General features: G+C 44.0%; 1 long non-coding RNA gene across 1 annotated transcript in view; it reads right to left on the reverse strand.

The window, feature by feature from the left end:
- The window catches only part of LOC137369527 (uncharacterized), an 80,792-nt gene that overhangs the window by 21,580 nt on the left and 35,844 nt on the right, over positions 1–23,368 (reverse strand). Inside the window, exon 2 of the long non-coding RNA XR_010974961.1 lies at positions 9,422–9,557. This is a non-coding gene — a long non-coding RNA (uncharacterized lncRNA). The remainder of the gene's footprint in view (positions 1–9,421; positions 9,558–23,368) is intronic.

Consider the following 23,368-nt stretch of genomic DNA (forward strand, 5'->3'; position numbering starts at 1 on the left):
CAAGCTTTAGTGCGTCCCTCAGCACGTAATCCTGGACCTTGGAATGTGCATTGGTCTGTAACCTCCTTCTGTCCTCTTCACAACATACTTTCCTACCTACCTTTGTGTCATCTTCAAATTTAGCTACCATGCCATCGCTCCCCTCATCTAAGTCATTGGTATAAATTGTAAAAACCTGAGGCCCCAGCACAGACCCCTGCGGAACTCCATTTGTCACATCCTGCCAATCAGAAAAGGACCCATTTATGCATACTCTCTGTTTTCTGCCAGCCAACCGATCTTCTATCCATGCTAATATGTTATCCCCGACACCATGAGTTCCTACTTTGCATAATAACCATTTATGTGGCACCTTGACAAAGCCTTCTGGGAATGATGAAAAGCTTTTTTTATGCAGCGAATGTTTAGAAGCTGAGAGGCACTGCCTGAGAGTTTGGTGCAGGCAGAATCAATTGTGGCTTTCCAAAGGATAAACACCTGAAGAGAGAACAATTGTAGGCGACAGGGAAAAGGCGGGAGATTGGGACTGCCTGAGTTGCTTTTGCAGAAAGCTGGCATGGACACAGCAGGTTGAACCACCGCCTCCTGTGCTGTAACCATCTTATGATTCTGTAATTCTAATGGGGTAGAGTTAGAAAACATGACTGGAAGGAGAATGACATGAATGTAGAATTCTCTATCATAAATTGATTCTGAAGCAACTACCTTTCAAAGGGAATTACTTGTAAAAGAAGCATATAAAAGTATGGGAGCAGGAAGGAGCATTGGATTACTATTGGTGGATCACGTGGAGCAGCCTTGATGTGCCAAACTCTCTATTTCTATGTTGTCACATTCTGTGATCCTAGGAAACAGGATGCCAGAAAGTAATGTTGCAGTCATAGTTTAAGCATATTGAAACCAATTCCTTGCATTGCCAATAGTTTTTATTTTAGGCAAACTTTTTTAAAGAAGTCTCTTCACGTAAAGAATGTTGCCAACCCCTGTACTAGAGGAATAAGCTACAATATAAATCTTCCTATATCCTACATTCAATCAGCTGTATTACTGAAATGGGCCATGGAGATGGTTGGTGTAGGAATGGAAATGTCACACAGATGTAGTGTGAGCTAGCTCTCTGTCACTGGATTGAGCTACAGTATTAGAGTTGGGTGGGAGTCTTACTGTGTGTTTAGAGGCATAGAGGCATTTATGGCTTGGAAGGAGGCCATTCGACCCATCAGGTCCATGCCAGCTCTCCGCAGAACAATCAGTCAGTCCTACTCCCCGCTCGCCCCTTGGGGAACACCACTGTCTACCATCATCCAGTCTGAAAAACAACCATTTATCACAACTTGCTGTTTTCTGTCCTTGAGCCAATTTTTTTCATCTAATTGGACACTGATTCTCCTCCTTCCAAGCGATAAATGTCTCTTTGCCTCAGTTTTGTTAACCAGCCTTTTATGTGGTACTTTTTCAAACACTTTCTTAAAATCAATATAGACAACATCGACTGCATTCACTTCATCTACCTCCTCTGTTACGTCATCAAAAAATTCAATTAGATTAGTCAAGCATGATCTGCCTTTTCCAAATCCATGCTGGCTATCCTTAATTAACTCAAACCTCTCCATGTGCCTGTTGATTTTTTTCATTGATTATTCTTTCTAAAACCTTACCCATCATTGATGTTAAACTGACCAGCCTGTAGTTGCTAGAAATATCCTTACAACCTTTCTTTTCATAAGGGTGTCACATTTGCCACTCTTCAATCCTCTGGCACCTTCCCCATATCTAGGGAAGATTGGAAGATTATGGCAAGCCCTTCCATTATTTCCACCCCCACTTCCTTTAGCAACCTGGGATGCAAGCCATCTTGACCAGGTGACTTATCTATTCTAAGCATAGCAGCCTTTCCAGTACATCCAGTACATCCACAATCTCAATTTTTACTCTATCCATTGCCTCTACTCTCTCCCCTTGTACCAATATTTTGTCACATTCCTCTTTTGATACAAAGCACTCATTAAGTATTCAATCCTTGCCCTGTGCCTCTAAGGATATATTACTCTCTTTGTCCCTCACAGGCTCCACTCCACCTCTTACTACCCACTTATTATTTACATGCCGGTAGAAGATGTTTAAGTTCCCCATTATATTGACTGCCATTCTGTTCCCATATTCTCTCTTTGCCAGTCTTATTTTCTTCTTTACCTCCTCTCTCAACTTATTGTATATGGCCTGGTTCTCACTTGAAGAATTCACCTAGCATGCAACATACACCTTTTTTTTATTTCATCACAATATCTATTTCCCTCATCAGCCAAGGAGTCCTGTTTTTGGTTCCCTTACCGTTTGTCCTTGTTGGAATGTACCTAGCTTGTACCTGAAGCATCTCTTCCTTAAAGATAACCCATTGTTCCATTACAGTTTTGCCTGTAAGTCTTTGGTTCCATTTTATCCTGGCTAGATCCCATCTCATCGCATTGAAATTAGCCCTCTTCCAATCTAGCCTTTCCTGCTTTTCTGCATTGAGTTTAAACCTTATGATACAATGATCACTCTTATCCAAGTGCTCCCCCATAGATATTTGGTCCACTTGGCCCACCTCATTCCCCACCACCAGATCCAGCAATGCCTCCTTTCTAGTTGGGCCAAGAACATACTGATCAAGGAAGTTCTCCTGAATACAATCCAGAAATTCCTTCCCCTCCTTTGTCTTTACTCTAAAATTATCCCAATGGATATTTGGGTAATTAAAGTCCAGCAGTATCACCACTCTATAGTTCTTGCGCATCTCTGTGATTTCTCTGCAGATTTGCTCCTCTATCTCTCTCACTATTTGGAGGCCTATAGAATACACCCAGTAGCATGATCATACCCGTTTTGCTCCTAAACTCTAACCAAGTGGATTCTGTCCTTATCCCCTCAAGGACATCCCCCCTTTCCAAAACTACAGTGTCTTCCCTAATCATTACTGTTACTCCACCTCCCTTTTTTCCTACTCTATCTTTTCTGAACACTTTATATCCTTGTATATTAAGTGCCAAGTCCTCACCATTTTTAAGCCATGTTTCTGTTATTGCCACTACATCATATTCCCATACTACTATTCGTGCTTGTAGCCAATCAATCTTATTCACTGCACTTTGTGCATTTACATATATGCACTGTAATCCTGTCTTTGTATTCCTCGTAGCCCTTCTCAGTCTGCTCCTATCTAATATGGATCTACTTCCTTCTCTAGTACTGTTCAACACTCTCATATTATGTACCTTATTCCTCTTTTATACTTCTATATGCTGGTGCCCAATCCCCTGCCAATTTAATTTAAACTTTCCCCAATCATACTAGTGAACCTCCCTGTGAGGACATTGGTCCCAGTCCTCTTGAGGTGCAGCCTGTCCCTTTTGAATAGGTGCCTTCTACCCAGAACTGGTCTCAATGCCCCAAGAAACTGAAGCCCTCCATCCTGCACCATGCTTCAATCCACACATTGATCCTCCTATTCTTCCTGTTTGTACTGTCCTTAGTAGGTGGCACTGGGAGTAATCCAGAGAATACTACATTCGAGTTCCTACTCTTTAACTTCTTGCCTAGCTCGTGAAAATCCGACCGTAGGACCTCAACACCTGCCCTTGCTATGTTGCTGGTGCCAACGTGCACCACAACTTCTGACTCACTTTCTTCCCTTTGTAGAAAATCCTGCACCCTTTTCGTGATGTCCTTTTACCTGGCATCAGGGAGACAATACGTCGTGCGGGACTCACAATGATGTTTACAGACATGACTGTCTGTCCCCCAGACTATGGAATCTCCTATAACAACTGCATGTCCCTTGCTCATTGGTGCCATGGTCTGGACTGCACTCCTTCAGGGTATTGTCACTCCCAGAAGTCTCCAATGATGAGTACATGTTTGACAGTGGCACACATCTTGAAGACTCCTGCACCTCATGCTTCTTCCTAGCCTTCCAGATGGCCACCCACCTAGTATCCTGAACTCTTACTGGCTGTGGGGTGACTACCTCCTGGAAAGTACAATCAAGGAAACTCTCCTGCTCCTTGATGCTCCACAATGACTTCAGCTACCCCTAAATCCTGAGCTTGAGCTGAAGCAGCTGGATACACTTCCTACACACGTGGTCGCCCAAGACACGCAACGTGTCCTGGAGTTCCCACTTGACGCAGGAATTTCAAGCAACAGGTCACAGCTGCCCATCCGTGATCTAAAAAAAAAACTCTATTCCAAGAACACAGGAACACAAGAAATAGGAACAGGAGTAGACTGTATGGCCCATCGAGCTTGCTCTGCCATTCAGTATGATCATGGCTGATCTTAGGCTTCAACTGTACTTTCCCGCCCAATCGCCGTATTCCTTGATTCCCTGAGAGACCAAAAACCTTACTATCTCAGCTTTAAATGTATTCAATGAGGGAGTATCCATAACCCTATGGGGCAGAGAATTCCAAAGATTCACAACCCTTTGAGTGAAGTAATTTCTCCTCACCTCAGTCCAAAATGATCGGCCCCTTATCCTGAAATTGTGCCCCCGTGTTTTAGATTCCTCGACCTCAAAGCTTGCGATAGATAATAGAGGACTGCTCACTGACACCCTTGGGGCTATTTCTGTTGCTCAACAATTATGCTAAATTGATCCAATCGCCTAGTTATATTTCAGTTATTCACAGCATTTGTGTATTTGCTACCAGTAACAGCCTGAGGCCCATCTATGAAGCAACAATGCCAGTCTAAACTGTTATTTTAAAGCAGCAGCTTTTATTCCCTATTGCAGTGTGTGAATTGAACTTGTGCCTGAGTTCATGTTCTGGTTCAACAAATGTTCCCACAGTCCATTTATTTCCACACAGTCTTCTCTCAAGTATTTACAGAAATGACCTTAAAGCTGAGGCCACTGTAAATGCCATAATCTCAAAGGAGAATGAGTTGTTGATTCAACAGCCCTCAGTTGCTGTCAATATTGAAATAATATTTATGCATTGTGAGACAAATGGTTTAAGTGTAGATAATAGCCTTTTTGCCTTTGAATTCACAGTAATAAACACAAAGCAATTCAACTGACAAATGAAGTATGTATGTATTTAAAAATGGGCATAACTAATGATTTGAAATGCATTGTTGCACATTTATCTCTCTCTCTCTCTCTCTCATTAAAAGTGTGCTGTAAGCAGATTCTTCCTGGAAAGAGCTTCCTTGACCCTGGAATAGTGTAATTGCTGTTCTTATCAGCTGTTAAATTGACTTTATATATGAGCTCCCTCAGATTCAAACTTCATATTGTTTAATTTGGTATCGCTCACTCTTGAAGGTGTTTTCCATTTGAGATTGTGTGTGTGTGTGTAAATACTGGTATGAGTGTGCGTGTATGTTCTTGTGTCTGAGTGTGTGCGAGTGAACAGCAGATCCTTTGGCTCTGGCATTTTGCAATTCTTTGGACAGAAATTCCATCGGCTTTTTACCAGACCACTCCTCTAAGCTGCTGTTCCTTGCTAACAATAAGAGGGCGATTATCTGCCTGCGTCTGTTCATCATTTACTCATTTCACAGGGGTGTGTTGTGCGTAGTGAGGTTGCAGGTGTGAGGAGAGAGTAACTGATGTGAGAGGTACGATTTTTACCTTGACAACTCTAGTGAGATCCGTTTACCCATTCTGGCAATTCAGAATTCTGGTCCATCGATTCTACAGGGGGCTGGCTGGGGTGGTGGGGGTGGTGTGGTGTAGGGTGCATCAGGGAAAGGGGGTGCTAGAAGTATAGAAAGGCGTTTGGCCGAAAGCATGGATTCTCTGTCCATAAATTCCTAAGGCACTGGCTGAGGTTAGACCAGGGACAGTACTTGCAGTCACGACAATGCTTGGTCCAGGTATATTGGCTGATTCAATGGTTAATGTGAGCCTGGGTGTCACAGCCTGGGCCATGGATCCCATAGAGGAGAAGAATATTATGGGAGTTTTTCATCCCCCCCCCCCCCCCATCTCACCTAACTCACCATGCTATATACTGATAGAGTTGATCTAGAGAAGATTCTTCCATTTTTAAAAAATTCATTCATGGGATGTAGGCGTCACTGACCAGGGCAGCATTTATTGCCCATCCCTAATTGCCCTTGAGAAGGTGGTGGTGAGCTGCCTTCTTGAACCACTGCAGTCCATGTGGGGTAGGTACACCCACAGTGCTGTTTGGAAGGGAGTTCCAGGATTTTGACCCAGCGACAGTGAAGGAACGGCGATATAGTTCCAAGTCAGGATGGTGTGTGACTTGGAGGGGAACTTGCAGGTGGTGGTGTTCCCATGTATTTGCTGCCCTTGTCCTTCTAGTTGGTAGAGGTCACAGGTTTGGAAGGTGCTGTCTAAGGAGCCTTGGTGCATTGCTGCAGTGCATCTTGTAGATGGTACACACTGCTGCCACTGTGCGTCGGTGGTGGAGGGAGTGAATGTTTGCAGATGGGGTGCCAATCAAGCGGGTTGCATTGTCCTGGATGGTGTTGAGCTTCTTGAGTGTTGTTGGAGCTGCACCCATCCAGGCAAGTGGAGAGTATTCCATCACACTCCTGACTTGTGCCTTGTAGGTGGTAGACAGGCTTTGGGGAGTCAGGAGATGAGTTACTCGCCTCAGGATTCCTAGCCTCTGACCTGCTCTTGTAGCCATGGTATTTATATGGCTACTCCAGCTCAGTTTCTGGTCAATGGTAGCCCCTAGGATGTTGATAGTGGGGGATTCAGCGATGGTAATGCCAATGAATGTCAAGGGGAGATGGTTAGATTCTCTCTTGTTGGAGATGGTCATTGCCCGGCACTTGTGTGGCGCGAATGTTACTTGCCACTTATCAGCCCAAGCCTAGATATTGTCCAGGTCTTGCTGCATTTCTACATGGACTGCTTCAGTATCTGTGGAGTCACGAATGGTGCTGAACATTGCGCAATCATCAGCAAACATCCCCACTTCTGACCTTATGAATGAAGGAATGTCATTGATGAAGCAGCTGAAGATTGTTGGGCCTGGGACACTACCCTGAGGAACTCCTGCAGTGATGTCCTGGAGCTCAGATGATTGACCTCCAACAACCACAACCATCTTCCTTTGCGCTAGGTATGACTCCAGCCAGTGGAGGGTTTTCCCCCTGATTCCCATTGACCTCAGTTTTGCTAGGGCTCCTTGATGCCATACTTGGTCAAATGCTGCCTTGATGTCAAGGGCAGCCACTTTCACCTCACCTCTTGCGTTCAGCTCTTTTGTCCATGTTTGAACAAAGGCTGTAATGAGGTCAAGAGCTGAGTGGCCCTGGTGGAACCCAAATTGAGCGTCACTGAGCAGGTTATTGCTTAGCAAGTGCCGCTTGATGGCACTGTTGATGACATCTTCCATCACTTTACTGATGATTGAGTGTAGGCTGATGGGGCGGTAATTGGCCGGGTTGAACTTGTCCTGCTTTTTGTGTACAGGACATACCTGGGCAATTTTCCACATTGCAGGGTAGATGCCAGTGTTGTAGCTGTACTGGAACAGCTTGGCTCGGGGTGCGGCAAGTTCTGGAGCACAGGTCTTCAGTACTATTTCCGGAATATTGTCAGGGCCCATTGCTTTTGCAGTATCCAGTGCCTTCAGTCGTTTCTTGATATCATGTGGAGTGAATCGAATTGGCTGAAGTCTGGCATCTGTGATGCTGGGGACTTCAGGAGGAGGCTGAGATGCATCATCAACTCGGCATTTCTGGCTGAAGATTGTTGCAAATGATTCAGCCTTATCTTTCGCACTGATGTGCTGGGCTCCCCCATCATTGAGGCTGGGTATATTTGTGGAGCCACCTCCTCCAGTTAGTTGTTTAATTGTCCACCACCATTCACGACTGGATGTGGCAGGACTGTGGAGCTTAGATCTGATCCGTTGGTTATGGGATTGCTTAGCTCTGTCTATCGCATGCTGCTTACGCAGTTTGGCAAGCAAATAGTCCTGGGTTGTAGCTTCACCAGGTTGATACCTCATTTTGAGGTATGCCTGGTGCTGCTCCTGGCATGCCCTCCTGCACTCTTCATTGAACCAGGGTTGGTCTCCTGGCTTGATGGTAACGGTAGAGTGGGGGATATGCCGGGCCATGAGGTTACAGATTGCGGTTGAGTACAATTCTGCTGCTGTTGATGGCCCACAGCATCTCATGGATGCCCAGGTTTGCATTGCTAGATCCGTTCGAAATCTATCCCATTTAGCACGGTGATAGTGCCACACAACACGATGGACGGTATCCTCAATGTGAAGACGGGATTTCGTCTCCACAAGGACTGTGCGGTGGTCACTCCTACCAATACTGTTATGGACAGAAGCATTTGCGGCAGGCAGATTGGTGAGGACAAGGTCAAGTATGTTTTTCCCTCGTGTTGGTTCCCTCACCACCTGCCACAGACCCAGCCTAGCAGCTATGTCCTTTAGGACTCGGCCAGCAGTGGTGCTACCGAACCACTCTTGGTGATGGACATTGAAGTCCCCCACCCAGAGAACATTTTGTGCCCTTGCCACCCTCAGTGTTTCCTCCAAGTGGTGTTCAACATGGAGGAGTGCTGAGTCATCAGCTGAGGGAGTGTAGTAATCAGTACGAGGTTACCTTGCCCATGTTTGACCTGATGCCATGAGACCTCATGGGGTCCAGAGTCGATGTTGAGGACTCCCAGGGCAACTCCCTCCCTACTGTATACCACTGTGCCGCCACCTCTGGTGGGTCTGTCCTGCCGGTGGGACAGGACATACCCGGGGATGGTGACGGCAGTGTCTGGGATATTGTAAGGTATGATTCCGTGAGTATGACTATGTCAGGCTGTTGCTTGACTGGTCTGTGGGACAGTTCTCCCAACTTTGGCACAAGCCCCCAGATGTTAGTAAGGAGGACTTTGAAGGGTCGACAGGGCTGGATTTGCCGTTGTCGTTTCCGAGCTCGATGCCGGGTGGTCCGTCCAGTTTCATTCCTTTTTATTGACTTCGTAGCGGTTAGGTACAACTGAGTGGCTTGCGAGGCCATTTCAGAGGGCATAGATTTAAGGTGAGAGGGAGGCGGTTTAAAGGGGATCAAAGGGGTAAATTTTTCACACAAAGAATAGTGGGTATCTGGAATGAGCTGCCAGAGGAGGTGGTGGAGGCAGGAACAGTAGCAACATTTAAGAGGTATCTGGACAGGTACTTGAATGAGCTACACCCTCTGCCTCCATACATAAATCCCTTTTATGGTCCCTGACTGGCCCCATTCCTATTTTTACCAGTTTTTTACTATTGTCTATCGAAAACGTTGGGATTCCCTTTAATGCTAGCTGCCAGTTTCTTTTCATGCTGCCTCTTTGCTTCTCTAATTTGCTTTTTCACTTACCCTCTGGACCTTCTATATTCAGCCTGGTTCTCAATAGTATTTTCTACCTGGTCCAGAAACTGCATCTACTCACCTCTATTGTGTCCCAGGTGCCCCAAAAGCATTGCAGGTTTTCAGGCCCTCGCAGTCTGGGTGCACTCTTGAAGAATTCGTGCTTCAACAAGTTAACAGAGGGCTTTGGATACCTGTCAAACCACAGGCAATGCACCCTAATAATAAAACAACACTATCAAGACAGGCAAGGAGAAAAGTGACGCAGAAACCCAAAAGGAAAAAGAAAATAAACGATTGAAAAACACATCCTCGTAATGATTTGTGTCTGCCATGTCCACCTTGCACATCCTCAAGCAAGAGCTTTCCGATTGGCTCAGTGCAGGCTCATGACATTTCTAATTGATTTCTGTTTCTACTGTTTCTGATTGGTTTATAAATTATGTTATAGACATCGAGCAGAAAGATCATGAGCCTACATTGAATCAATCACACAAACCAAAAAAAAATGCAATACTGCCATTTCTGCTTGGTTACTTTTGTAAATTAACCACATTCAACCCCAAAAAATCTGTACAATTCAGCTTCCATTAGGGCTTCCCAAATCCTAACCTATTAAAACTAAATAGGTAGGTCCTAGCATTTAACACCTAATCTCATTAATAAACCTTGCATGTAACACCAACCATAAAGACACAGCTAAAGGTGTTTTACAAATTGCTGTAATGAATTGAATGCTGAGCAAAGGAAAGATTAGATGGGATAACTGAAAGCTTGGTCAGAGACTTTGCTCTTGAAGAGGTTGTTAAAGATAGAGGGAGAAAGAGAGAGATGGAAAGGGTTATAGAGCGAGTCCCAACGTTTTGGAAAGAGATGGTTGAATGCTTTGCTACCTCTATTTGAATGCGTCTATGTTTCATTCAGTAATGTTGGAACACCACATGGAACATTTTAATCTGGTTGACAAGAAGGAGCCTTCAGTTATTGTTTTCAGATATTGCTTAACATGTCATTTATTTCACTTGCTTTTCCATTGCTTATGCATTGCTTTCCCTTGGCTCAGTGTACGCAACAATTGAAGCAATGTTACTGAAATTGTCGAATACTAATTGTTGATATTGCATTATGTATATGGAATAATGTGTGAAGCTTTGCTTTTGTCCTTTAAAAAGCAAGGATCATAAGATCATCAGAATTGGAGCAGGACTCGGTCATTTGGCCCCTCAGGCCTGCTCCACAATTCAATCAGATCATGGCTGATCTGAATGTGGTCTCAACTCCACTTTCCTGTGGCACCGCCACCCCACCCCCCACTCCCCACCTCACCCCATAACACTTGACTCCCTGGAAAATCAAAAATCTGTCTAGCTGAGCCTTGAATATATTCATTATATCTAAGAAGCCATCAATATGTTGAATAGCTATTTGATTTTATATCTGTATACAGCACTGCTGCAGCACCATTTAAATAAAATGGGAAAAATGCCTCATCTCATAGATAATAATCTCTCTAGTGCAATGACAGATTTTAGTACCTCGTGTCCTGTAGCAATCAATCTCAAAAATTTAACATTCTGAATGCATCTTCAATTAATTACTGAGATGATACTGTTCCCTTCATGTTAGCAATGAAAGATGTCTTAGTTTGAATCTGGGACATGACTGTATTCCAAACCCTATACATAACAAACTAGAAAATTAGCAAAAGCTGATGATGGTTTCAAAAGAGCTGACAACTCAAGAACAGACCTGAATACAGACCTATCATAAATAGTTACACTGAAAGTGCAGTGGAGCACCTTAACTTAAGCTGTAAGTGTATCCAACATTACATCATGCGTACATCAGATGATTGTGGTGAAAATTTGAAGAGACTTTCCCTTGTTGAGAAATGTCAGGTTGTATATTAGTACTCTCTATGACTAAATCTCAGTATTGTTTTTAAATTGTTTCTATGGTTATCAAGGTAGTTTTCTGTCCCCTCTCCCAGTTCACACAAGCACTCATCATTCCTTTGCATCCTCCACCCAAAATCCCATCTCATTGCCACCTGCTGGTACCCCTGCTGGTCTGCTGTGGGTTAAATTCACATGAGATCAGGAATTTCTGCCTACCCTCCCCCTGCATCCTTCCAGGTACAAGCGGAAAAATTTATTTTATAAAGCAAGATGGGTAGATAGGCCACTTTCATTTGATGTGGTTTCCTGTCTCCATGTTTGTTAGCTGTGGCTCAGTTTGTAGCACTTTCATTTCTGAGTCAGAAAGTTAGCAGCTCAAGTTCCACTTCAGTGACTTTGGCACAAAATCTAGGTCGACACCTTTCTGCAGTACTGAGGTTGTGCTGCACTGGTGTAGATGCCACCTTTCGGATGAGCTGTTAAGGATGAGACCCTGTCTGCCCTCTTAGGTGGACGCAAACAACCCCATGGTACTATTTCAAAGAAGTACAGGTGAGTTATCCCTGGTGCCCTGGCCAATATTTATCCCTCAACCGACATCAATGATAAAGATTATCTGGCCATTGCTTCATTGCTGTTTGTGGAGATAATGCTGCACAAATATGCTGCTGTTTTATCTACATTACAACAGTGGCAACACTGCAAAAGGACTTCTGTCCATCCATCTGTCCATCCGTCCAACCGTCTGTATGCAGTTGAGCTTAAGCAGTAGAAGTTTAAGTGGTGGTGAAGGGCAGAGCTGACAGCAAAGCAGCACCATTTCAACTGAGCAAAGGTAGCATATAAGACAACCTCAGTAAAGCATGGCAAGTTTAACCCCTTGCTAATTTTCATTAGTAAATGCAGACAAGCAGGCAGTGGATCTGGGTAATTCCCTGATATTCAAGACCCTCTGATGGCATGTATGGTCCCTTAATGCCATAAGTGGAATAAAGCATTAAGACAATAGGAGCTACACAAGTTTGATATTAAGTTAAATAAACCTTCATGAACATCCAGGCAGGCAAGCTGGCCTTTTTTATTGATGTTGGTTGAGGGATGAATATTGGCCAGGACACTGGGAAAAACTCCTCTGCTCTTCTTCGAATATTGCCATGGGATCATTTACACTCACCTAAAAGGGCAGAGAGGGTCTCATCCTTAACATTTCACCCGAAAGGTGGCATCTGCATTAGTGCAGCACCCCCTCAGTACTGCAAAGAAGTGTCAACCTAGATTTTGATGCTCAAGTCTCTGAAATGGAACTTGAACCCATAACTTACTGACTCAGAAGTGAAATAAGCCACAGCTGGCAAAGGTGGCAACACCAAGTCACGTCAAATGGAAGTGGTGCATGGGAGCACATATTGGGGTATTTGACACCCTAGGCCAGAGATTTAGTTCAGGAGTGCTGAATTGCAAAATCACTGCTTACAATTTCAATAATAAAACAGTGCACAATTTTTCTTAGAGTAAATATTATATTCTGGAATGTGGGAATTGCATCGAATTCCACCAAGTCCTTGCTGGTGGTTATGCTCTATTACAAATCTCCTTCCGACTTACTTCATCTCATCATATCAACATGTCCTTGAGTCCTTTCTCTCTTCATCTAGCTTCCCCTTAAATGCATTTTGCCTTGACCACTCCATGTGGTTGTGAATGTTTGTTGTGGGGAGTTTAAGCTGTACATTTACTTTCAAGTTGAATTGAATCGCACCTGACTCAAATGGCTGAGTGCTGTGCATGCAAAGATGATTGATGATCCCCTAGCACAACCTGCAACACCACATATTACCAACTACCCCACGGCAGCAGCAGTGGGAGCCATGTGTCCTTTTCTTCACAATTGCAGTTTCTCGTCATTTATGTCAACAGCAACTGGTATTTATACACCGTCTTTCACATAGTAAACTGCCCCAAGGAGCTTCACAGGAGCATATTAGAACAAAATATGACACAAAGCTACATAAGGAGATATTAGGACAGGTAACCAAAAGCTTGATCAATTTATTTAGAGATACAGCACTGAAACAGGCCCTTCGGCCCACCAAGTCTGTGCCGACCATCAACCACCCATTTAGTCTAATCCTACCCTAATCCCATATTCCTATCACACCCCCACCTTCTCTATATCTCCCTCCCTATACTAGGGGCAATTTATAATGGCCAGATTACCTATTAACCTGCAAGTCTTTGGCTGTGGGAGGAAACCGGAGCACCCGGCGAAAATCGACACAGTCACAGGGAGAACTTGCAAACTCTGTACAGGCAGTACCTAGAATTGAACCCGGGTCGCTGGAGCTGTGAGGCTGCAGTGCTAACCACTGCGCCACTGTGCCATCAAGGAGGTAGGTTTTATAGGAGTGTGTTAAAGAAAGATAGCAAGGTTTAGGGAGGGAATTCCAGAGCTTAGGACCTTGAAAGCTGAAGACAGAGTGATTGAAATTATGGTTGCTGAAGAAGACAGAATTGGAGGACTGCAGATATCTTGGAGGGTCGTGGGGCTGGAGGAGATTACAGAGATAGCGAGGGGTGAGGCCATGGAGGGATTTTAAGAAAAGGCTGGGAATTTTACAATTTTAAAATCCTGTGTTTACAAAAAAATGAACAAAGGGTTGTTATATTTTACAAAGTCAGTATCCTTTTGATAATCTTTGGTCTCAGGAAGTCCATTTTCTCCTCTATAAAGCTCCCTTTCCTTGACATTTATTTGCTATGTTTCTGGCCACCCTTGTGTTGTATTATAACAATGGAAAACTAAAGATTCTTACAAGCCTAGGAAGCTCCTGTGTCATATTGCAGGGTCCCATCGAACTCAAAGTAGTTATTTTTAGAAAGATATTTTAAGGAAAAAGTTTGCATTTTTAAATCTTACAATTTTTAAGCCCTTTGCAGCATAGAATCTTCCAAAACTCCCTAGATTCTGGAAAGGTTACAGTGGATTGGAAAACCGCAAATGTAACTTCTAGTATTCTAGTGTTCTAGAAAGGAGTGAGACAGAAAGCAGGAAACTATAGACCAGTTAGCTTAATATCTGTTGTTGGGGAAATGCTAGAATCCTTTATTAGCAGGAGATTTAGAAAATCACAATACAATCAGGAAGTATCAATCTGGCTTTGTGAAATAGAAATCGTGTTTGACAAATTTATTCTTTGATGATGTAACAAGCAGGGTGAATATAAAGGAACCAGTAGAAGTTGTGTATTTGGATTTCTAAAAGGCATTCGATAAGGTGCCACACAAAAGGTTACTGCATAGGATAAGAGCTCATGGTGTTGGGGGTGTTATATTAGCATGGATAGAAGATTGGCTAAGTAACAGGAAACAAAGAGTCGAGATAAATGGGGCATTTTCAGATTGGCAAACTGTAACTAGAGCAATGGCACAGGGATCAGTGCTGGGACCTTAACTATTTATGACTTGGACGAAGGGACCTAGTGTATTGTAGCCAAATCTGTGGACAATACAAAGATAGGTAGAAAAGCTAGTTGTGAGGAGGATACAAAGAGTCTGCAAAGTGATATAGATAGGTTTTGATGAGTGGACAAAAAATTGGCAGATGGAGTATAATGTGGGAAATGTAAGGTCCTTTGACAGGAAGAATAGAAAAGCAGAATATGATTTAAATGGAGAGGGACTGCAGAATGCTGTGGTACAGAGGGACCTGGGCGTCCTTGTGCATGAATCACAAATGTCAGCATGCAGGTACAGCAAGTAATTTGCAAGGCAAATGGATTGTTGGTCTTTATTGCAAGGTGGGGTGGAGTATAAAAGTAAGGAAGTCTTGCTACAACTATAGAGGATGTTGGTGAGACCCCATCTAGAGTACTGTGTACAGTTTTGGTCACCTTATTTAAGAACGGACACACTTGCATTGGAAGCAGTTCAGAGAAGGTTCACTAGGCTGATTCCTGGGACGAGGGATTTGTCTTATTTGGAAAAGTTGAGCAGGTTGAGCCTATACTCATTGGAGTTTAGTAGATTGCGAGGTAATGTTATTGACACGTACAGGATTCTGAGGAGGCTTGACAGGATAGATGCTGAGAGGATGTTTCCCCTCATGGGGGAATCTAGAACCAGGAGAACCAGTTTCAAATTAAGGGATCGCCCATTTAAGATAGAGGTGAGGAGGAATTTCTTCTTTCCAAGGGTTGTTATTGCTTGGAATTCTCTTCTCCAGAGAGCAGTGGAAGCTGAGTCATTGAATATATTCTAGGCTGAGTTAGAGAGATTTCTGATTGACAAGGGAGTAAAGGGTTATGGGGGATAGGCAGGAAAGTGGAGTTAATGCCACAATAGGATCAACCATGATCTTATTGAAGGTGGAGCAGGCTCGAGGGGCCTAATGGCCTACTCCTGTTCCTATTCCTTATATTCTTATGGAATGTAAAATTCACTCTAATGTGTTGATTCCAGTGTGACATGACTCATAGAGCTTACCTATCAAATAAAGTCATATATATTAGGCTCTTGGGCCCAGACCATTGGATTTGGCCATTGCCATTACCAAGACTGGTTTGATGAAAATGATGCTCAAAGATGTGACCTCCTGGAACAAAAATGAGCAGGCTTCATTGCCTGACAAAATGACCCAAGGTTGCAGCTCAAGAAGGCAGCATTTCAACAGCTCAAGGCTGACGCCCAAAGACACATCCGGAAGATAAAGGACGTGTGGCAGGAAGAGAAAACTCGAGAGATCCAACAATACGCCGATCATCATGACATGCAAAGCTGTTTTGAAGCCGCCAGGGTCATACACTGAAGTCAAGTGGGCAAAACCCCCTTCCTTCACAGGATGGAGGTTCTCTTCTCAAAGATGGCATTTCAATCTGTAAACACTGGAAAGAACATTTTGCACAACTCCTCAACCATGAATCCACAGTGACAGCTGATACTCTCCAGGCTATCCTCCAGTGCCCTGTGGTAGAATCCATAGGTGAATTACCACTGCAACAAGCAATCAAACAGATGAAAGACAACAAAGCCTGCAGCCCCAATGATATTCCAGCTGAGATCTTCAAAGTCAGTGGACTTCTGCTGATATCAAGACTCCATGCACTCATCCTACAGATTTGGGAGGAAAAAGAACTCCCCACTTGTCATGATTGTATGTGTGGACTTGAGTATTAGTGAATATATGGTACTTGGAAGGGAAACTGAAAGTAGCTTTGTGCTTTGGGGAAAACATCTGACCTGGGGGTTGTTGTAAGGTCAGATAAGTTTATGCTGCTGTAGTGAACAGTGAGTAACAGTATGCTGCAACAGCAAACAGAACTCTCGTGAAGTCTTTAATAAAACACTTGTTAAATCTTTGCTAAAGTTAAAGCTGTGATTTCAAGTGTGATTGATTTCAGCCTCAGATGTGACACCACTGACTCAGGAATGCAACTGTACCGATTTCAAGATGGGAGATAAATCATGTTATGGAAACTATTGAGATATTTCCCTCTTGTCCATAGCAGGGCAAATCCTGGCATGCATTCTTCTGAATCATCTATTTCCTGTGGCTGAGGAAATTCTCCCAGAGACACAGTGTGGCTTTAGACCTTCCAGAGGAGCCTCTGACATGGTCTTTGCTGTCAGACAAATCCAAGAAAAATGTTGAGAACAACATCAGGAACTCTTTATTGCATTCATCGATCTGACTCATTTGATTCAGTAAATTGCGAGGTTATGTGGATAGTGCTTCCACGATTTAGATGTCCAAGAAATTTTATCACAATCCTGAAATTGCTTCATGTTGACATGATTGCCACTCTCTTGAGTGGGAGATCTGAAATAGGTGCCTTCGAAATTCGGACTGGGGTCAAGCAAGGCTATGTGATAGCCCCCATACAATTCACAATCCATCTGACGGTGGCTATTCACCTCATCAAAGACCAACTGCCCTCTGGTGTCAGTATTAAATACCATCTAGATGAAAAGTTCTTTAACCTCGATTGCCTCCATGCCAAAACTAAACTGACCACCACAGATATAGTTTGCGGATGACTGCAGTGTATTTGCCCACTTTGGACCACATTTGCAAGCCATTCTCAACCTCTTCAATTCTGCGCACAGGAAACTTGACCTGTCCTTGAATGCTGCCAAAACAAAATGCATATCAACCCACAACTGATCAGCAAAATATTCCGCCTCCCATATATGTTGAAGGGGAAACTCTAGAATATGTCGAGCACTTCCCATACCTTGGCAGTTACCTCTCACAAAACGTTACCATTGACGAGGAGATCCAACACCGGATCAGCTGTGCCAGTTCAGTCTTCTACAACTATGGCAGCGAGTGTTTAACAACAAAGATCTCCGCAAATAAACATAGTCCTAGTTCACAGAGCAGTTGCTGTCTTGTACTGCAGTGAGACCTGTACTGGTATATCAGTGATACATAAGAGCGCTAGAGAAATTCCATCAGCAATTCCTCTGTCGCATGCTCCGGATTCAATGGGAGGGCGGTCGAACAAACACTAGTGTCCTTCTTGAAGTTGATGCATTCAGGCAAAACTCCTGCAAAATCAACTCTGATGGATTGGGCACTGTGTCCGGATGGCTGAAAACAGTTTCCCCCACCAGGTCCTGTTTTCTCAACTCTCAAATGGCCATCGTTCTGGGGAGGACAAAGAAAATGCTTCAAAGACAATCTGAAACTCTCCTTGAACCTTCCTTGAAGCACGGCTGCATTGACCTAAACAACTGGGAGGAGCTTGCTACCAATCGCTCAGAATGGCAACAACTTGTCCATCAAGCTGCATCACACTTCAAGTCCCAACGCCTTAATGATGAGGCAGAGCGACGGCAGAGAAGGAAAGAAAAGGAAGCAAATCCTGCACTCCAGATCCCACTAATCGATGGGATGTCTTGCCCCACGCACCCAAAGGTCTGTGCTCAGTCACATGAAGACCCATGGCAGAAACTCACAACCCTAGGTAGACGTCATCCGAGAACAGCCGACGTCGAGAGTTTACCAAGATTTGGCCTCTGCAGCCTCTCTACAAACAGATACCGACTATGGAGACTGTAACAAAGGCCTCATGGCAGTGATGTTCCTTTTCCTTCTGTTTCTCTGAGACTTCCTTCACATGACTGTGTCCTTATTGTGTTCACAGTTAGCTTCTCCGAGACCATGCAGGAGACCATGCTTGATCAATGTTGGCCATTCACAAACAGATTGCGTACTCCAGACTATTCCTAGCTAAAGCAGCCGGGCGCACTCCCATGCCAACAGTCCATAAACATTCAATAGCTTTTCATTTGGCACCGGACACTGCCCTGACAATTAATACAAGCTGTAACATTTTATAATTATGATAAAAGTGTTCACTGACATGAGGCGTATGGTTGGAATGGAGTTGACAGGACGGACAAGTACATCTGTTTAATTATGATTCGAGTCAGCCTCACCAGCAGGGAACAACTATCAGGCCTTGGCTTACAGTCAGTGCAGCAAAGGCTGAAATGAAACAATGACTTATACACTGCTGACTGAGAGCAAGTAAATCAGCAGCTTGGGTCTGAAAGGACCCCATAGGAGAGAGGAAAACTTCTCTGACACGAGCATAGGAGAGTGAAGCTCTCTTCTTTCATCTTGTCAGATGAACTGTCATGTGCTCTAATGGGCTGACAGCATACAAGATGCAAGAACTAAGTGACAGAGAACTGATTAACGTTTCTTAGGGAAAATGATGGTTGAATGAGTGGAAGTCAATTTGTTTCTGGCACCTCCTCAGCTGTTGGTAACATGTGTCCAGAATTCGCTAAAAGGCGGCTCTAGTATCCCCATTCCTTTAATAAATATAAAACCTGGATCCTGGCTTTCAAAGCAGAAAAGTGAACAATTATATTTTAGTTCCACTTTAGCATAATGTGAGATTAAATCAAAGCACAAATTTGGACACCTGACATCACTTGTGAAATCTTTTCTGTTGGAAGTAATGTTGGTCATCCACACAAATATTGGCAGACATATTGTAATGACATGCAAATGTAGACAAATTTTGGAAAGATGTAAAGGTAACAGGGTTGTAGTGTGGTGGGTGATTTTAACTTCCCCTATATTGACTGGGACTCACTTAGTGCTAGGGGCTTAGATGGGGCAGAATTTGTAAGGAGCATCCAGGAGGGCTTCTTGAAACAATATGTAGATAGTCCAACTAGGGATGGGGCCGTACTTGACCTGATATTGGGGAATGAACCCGGCCAGGTGGTCGAAGTTTCAGTAGGGGAGCATTTCGGGAACAGTGACCATAATTCCATAAGTTTTAAGGTACTTGTGGATAAGGATAAGAGCAGTCCTCGGGTGAAGGTGCTAAATTGGGGGAAGGCTAATTATAACAATATTAAGCAGGAACTGAAGAATTTAGATTGGGGACGGCTGTTGAGGGTAAATCAACATCTGACATGTGGGAGTCTTTCAAATGTCAGTTGATTAGAATCCAGGACCAGCATGTTCCTGTGAGGAAGAAGGATAAGTTTGGCAAGTTTCGGGAACCTTGGATAACGTGGGATATTGTGAGCCTAGTCAAAAAGTAAAAGGAAGCATTCGTAAGGGCTGGAAGGCTAGGAACAGACAAATCCCTTGAGGAATATAAAGACAGTAGAAAGGAACTTAAGCAAGGAGTCAGGAGGGCTAAAAGGTGTCATGAAAAGTCATTGGCAAACAGGATTAAGGATAATCCCAAGGCTTTTTATACATATATAAAGAGCGAGGGTAACTAGGGAAAGGGTTGGCCCATTCAAGGACAAAGAAGGGAATGTATGTGTGGAGCCAGAGGAAATGGGTGAGGTACTAAATGAGTACTTTGCATCAGTATTCACCAAAGAGAAGGACTTGGTGGATGATGAGCCGAGGGAAGGGAGTGTAGATAGTCTCAGTCATCTCATTATCAAAAAGGAGGAGGCGTTGGATGTTTTGCAAAGCATTAAGGTAGATAAGTCCCCAGGGCCTGATGGGATCTACCCCAGAATACTAAGGGAGGCAAGGGAAGAAATTGCTGGGGCCTTGACAGAAATCTTTGCATCTTCATTGGCTACAGGTGAGGTCCCAGAGGACTGGAGAATAGCCAATGTTGTTCCTTTGTTTAAGAAGGGTAGCAAGGATAATCCAGGAAATTGTAGGCTGGTGAACCTTACATCAGTGGTAGGGAAATTATTAGAGAGGATTGTTCAGGATAGGATTTACTCCAATTTGGAAACAAACGAACTTATTAGTGAGAGGCAGCATGGTTTTGTGAAGGGGAGGTCGTGTCTTACTAATTTGATTGAGTTTTTTGAGGAAGTAACAAAGATGATTGATGAAGGAAGGGCAGTGGATGTTATCTATATGGACTTCAGTAAAGCCTTTGACAAGGTCCCTCATGGCAGACTGGTACAAAAGGTGAAGTCACACGGGATCAGAGGTGAGCTGGCAAGATGGATACAGAACTGGCTCAGTCATAGAAGACAGAGGGTATCAGTGGAAGGGTGCTTTTCTGAATGGAGGGATGTGACTAGTGGTGTTCCGCAGGGATCAGTGCTGGGACCTTTGCTGTTTGTAGTATATATAAATGATTTGAAGGAAAATGTAGCTGGTCTGATTAGTAAGTTTGCGGACGACACAAAGGTTGTTGGAGTTGTGGATAGTGATGAGGATTGTCAGAGGATACAGCAGGATATAGATCGGTTGGAGACTTGGGCGGAGAAATGGCAGATGGAGTTTAATCCGGACAAATGTGAGGTAATGCATTTTGGAAGGTCTAATGCAGGTGGGAAGTGTACAGTAAATGGCAGAACCCTTAGGAGTATTGACAGGCAGAGAGATCTGGGCGTACAGGTCCACAGGTCACTGAAAGTGGCAACGCAGGTGAATAAGATAGTCAAGAAGGCATACGGCATGCTTGCCTTCATCGGTCGGGGCAGAGAGTATAAAAATAGGCAAGTCATGCTGCAGCTGTACAGAACTTCAGTCAGGCCACACTTAGAATATTGCGTGCAATTCTGGTCGCCACACTACCAGAAGGATGTGGAGGCTTTGGAGAGGGTACAGAAGAGGTTTACCAGGATGTTGCCTGGTCTGGAGGGCATTAGCTATGAGGAGAGGTTGGAGAAACTCGGATTGTTTTCACTGGAACGACAGAGGTGGAGGGGCGACATGATAGAGTTTTACAAAATTATGAGCAGCGTGGACAGAGTGGATAGTCAGAAGCTTTTTCCCAGGGTGGAAGAGTCAGTTACTAGCGGACATAGGTTTAAGGTGCGAGGGGCAAAGTTTAGAGAGGATGTGCGAGGCAAGTTCTTGACACAGAGGGTGGTGAGTGCCTGGAACTTGCTGCCGGGGGAGATGGTGGAAGTAGGTACGATAATGATGCTTCAGAGACATCTTGACAAATACATGAATAGGATGGGAATAGAGGGATATGGTCCCCAGAAGTGCAGAAGGTTTTAGTTTAGGCAGGCATCAAGATTGGCGCAGGCTTGGAGGACCGAATGGCCTGTTCCTGTGCTGTACTGTTCTTTGTTCTTTGTACTTTGATGGGAATACGTCCTTTGACATATTTCCTGTCGTTTGTAGCATGAGACTGCTGGATACGAGGAACAGCAGCACATTCTTGACATAAGGAAGGGAAACTTTAAGTTTTAAACAGGCCAGAGGGAATTGAAATGGTTGCGGGAAAATCAATTCAACTTCCTAACTGCAAAATATTTACATTAAAAAAAAATCTCCTCTTTTACTGGCCCTGAGGCAGCTGGTTAAAATTAGTTTAATGAAGCTGAGGCGCAGACACCAACCGAGGTCAGGGGTCATAGGCATTGGGTGGGTGGAAGATCCAACATGCCAAAGTTATGCCAGCGTTCTACCCAGGAGGAAAATCAACTCCCCTTGATTTCATCTCATAATTTACCAACAGGTTTTTTAAGTTTTATGAGATCTCCTGTATTCTTGAATAACATACAAAACCAGAAAATGCTGTAAAACCTCATCTGTAATGATGCTGTCTGACCTGCTAAGTATTCCAGCATTTTCTGTTTTTGTTTCAGATTTCCAGTATCCGCAGTATTTTGCTTTTGTCCTTGAATAGCATGCCAGTGGATATGGCAGCAGTTAGCAATATTCTCGTAAAGTAGAAGCCAATGGGTGAAGAGTAAAATATTAAGTATATCACAGTTTGCACTGGAGTGCTTACTTGGGTCGCATTAGAGTGCTAAAGTGGAAGTTTTGTGACTGAGGAAGTTCAGTGAGGAGGGAGCGAGGAGCTCCTTTCATTTCCTCCCTGCCCTCAGAGTGAGGGGAGCTGAGAGTTTCCACGGAGCACAGCTGACAGGTGAGTAAGTCCTGGTGGGTATTTTTCAAACTGGATTGAATTGTAAGTCAATAAAAGCGAAATACTGCTGATGCTGGAAATCTGAAATAAAAACAAGAAATGCTGGAACCACTCAGCAGGTCTGGCAGCATCTGTGGAAAGAGAAGCAGAGTTAACGTTTCGGGTCACTGACCCGAAACGTTAACTCTGCTTCTCTTTCCACAGATGCTGCCAGACCTGCTGAGTGGTTCCAGCATTTCTTGTTTTTATTATTGAATTGTAAGTCATTGTTTTAGCAAGACTTTGTTTTTTAAAAATTATAATAGTCTTCTAAAGTTTTAAATTTAAAGCATTTAGTCATGGCAGGAGAGCTTAAAGCTGTGGTTTGCTCCTCTTACTGCATGTGGGAATCCGGGAACATTTCCAGTCCCCGGGACCAGCATGTGTGCAGGAAGTGTGTTCAGCTGCAGCTCCTGGAAGCTCGGGTTTCAGAGCTGGAACGGCGGCTGGAAACACCGTGGAGCATCCGCGAGTCTGAGAGCATTGTGGATAGCACGTATAGAGAGGTGGTCACACCGCAGCTGAAGGGACTTGAGGAAGGAAGGAAATGGGTGACCACCAGGCAGTCGAAGAGAATCAGGCAGGTATTTCAGGAGTCCCCTGGGGTACCGCTTGCAAATCAGTATTCCATTTTGGAGGCTGATGAGGCTGGTTCCTTCAGGGAATGCGGACAGAACCAAGTTTCTGGCACCACAAGCAGCCTATCTGTACAGGAAGGGGGAAAGAGAGGAAGAACAATAGTAAGAGGGGATTCTA

Source organism: Heterodontus francisci, chromosome 5 (genome assembly GCF_036365525.1).
Source record: "Heterodontus francisci isolate sHetFra1 chromosome 5, sHetFra1.hap1, whole genome shotgun sequence".
Taxonomy (NCBI): Eukaryota; Metazoa; Chordata; class Chondrichthyes; order Heterodontiformes; family Heterodontidae; genus Heterodontus; species Heterodontus francisci.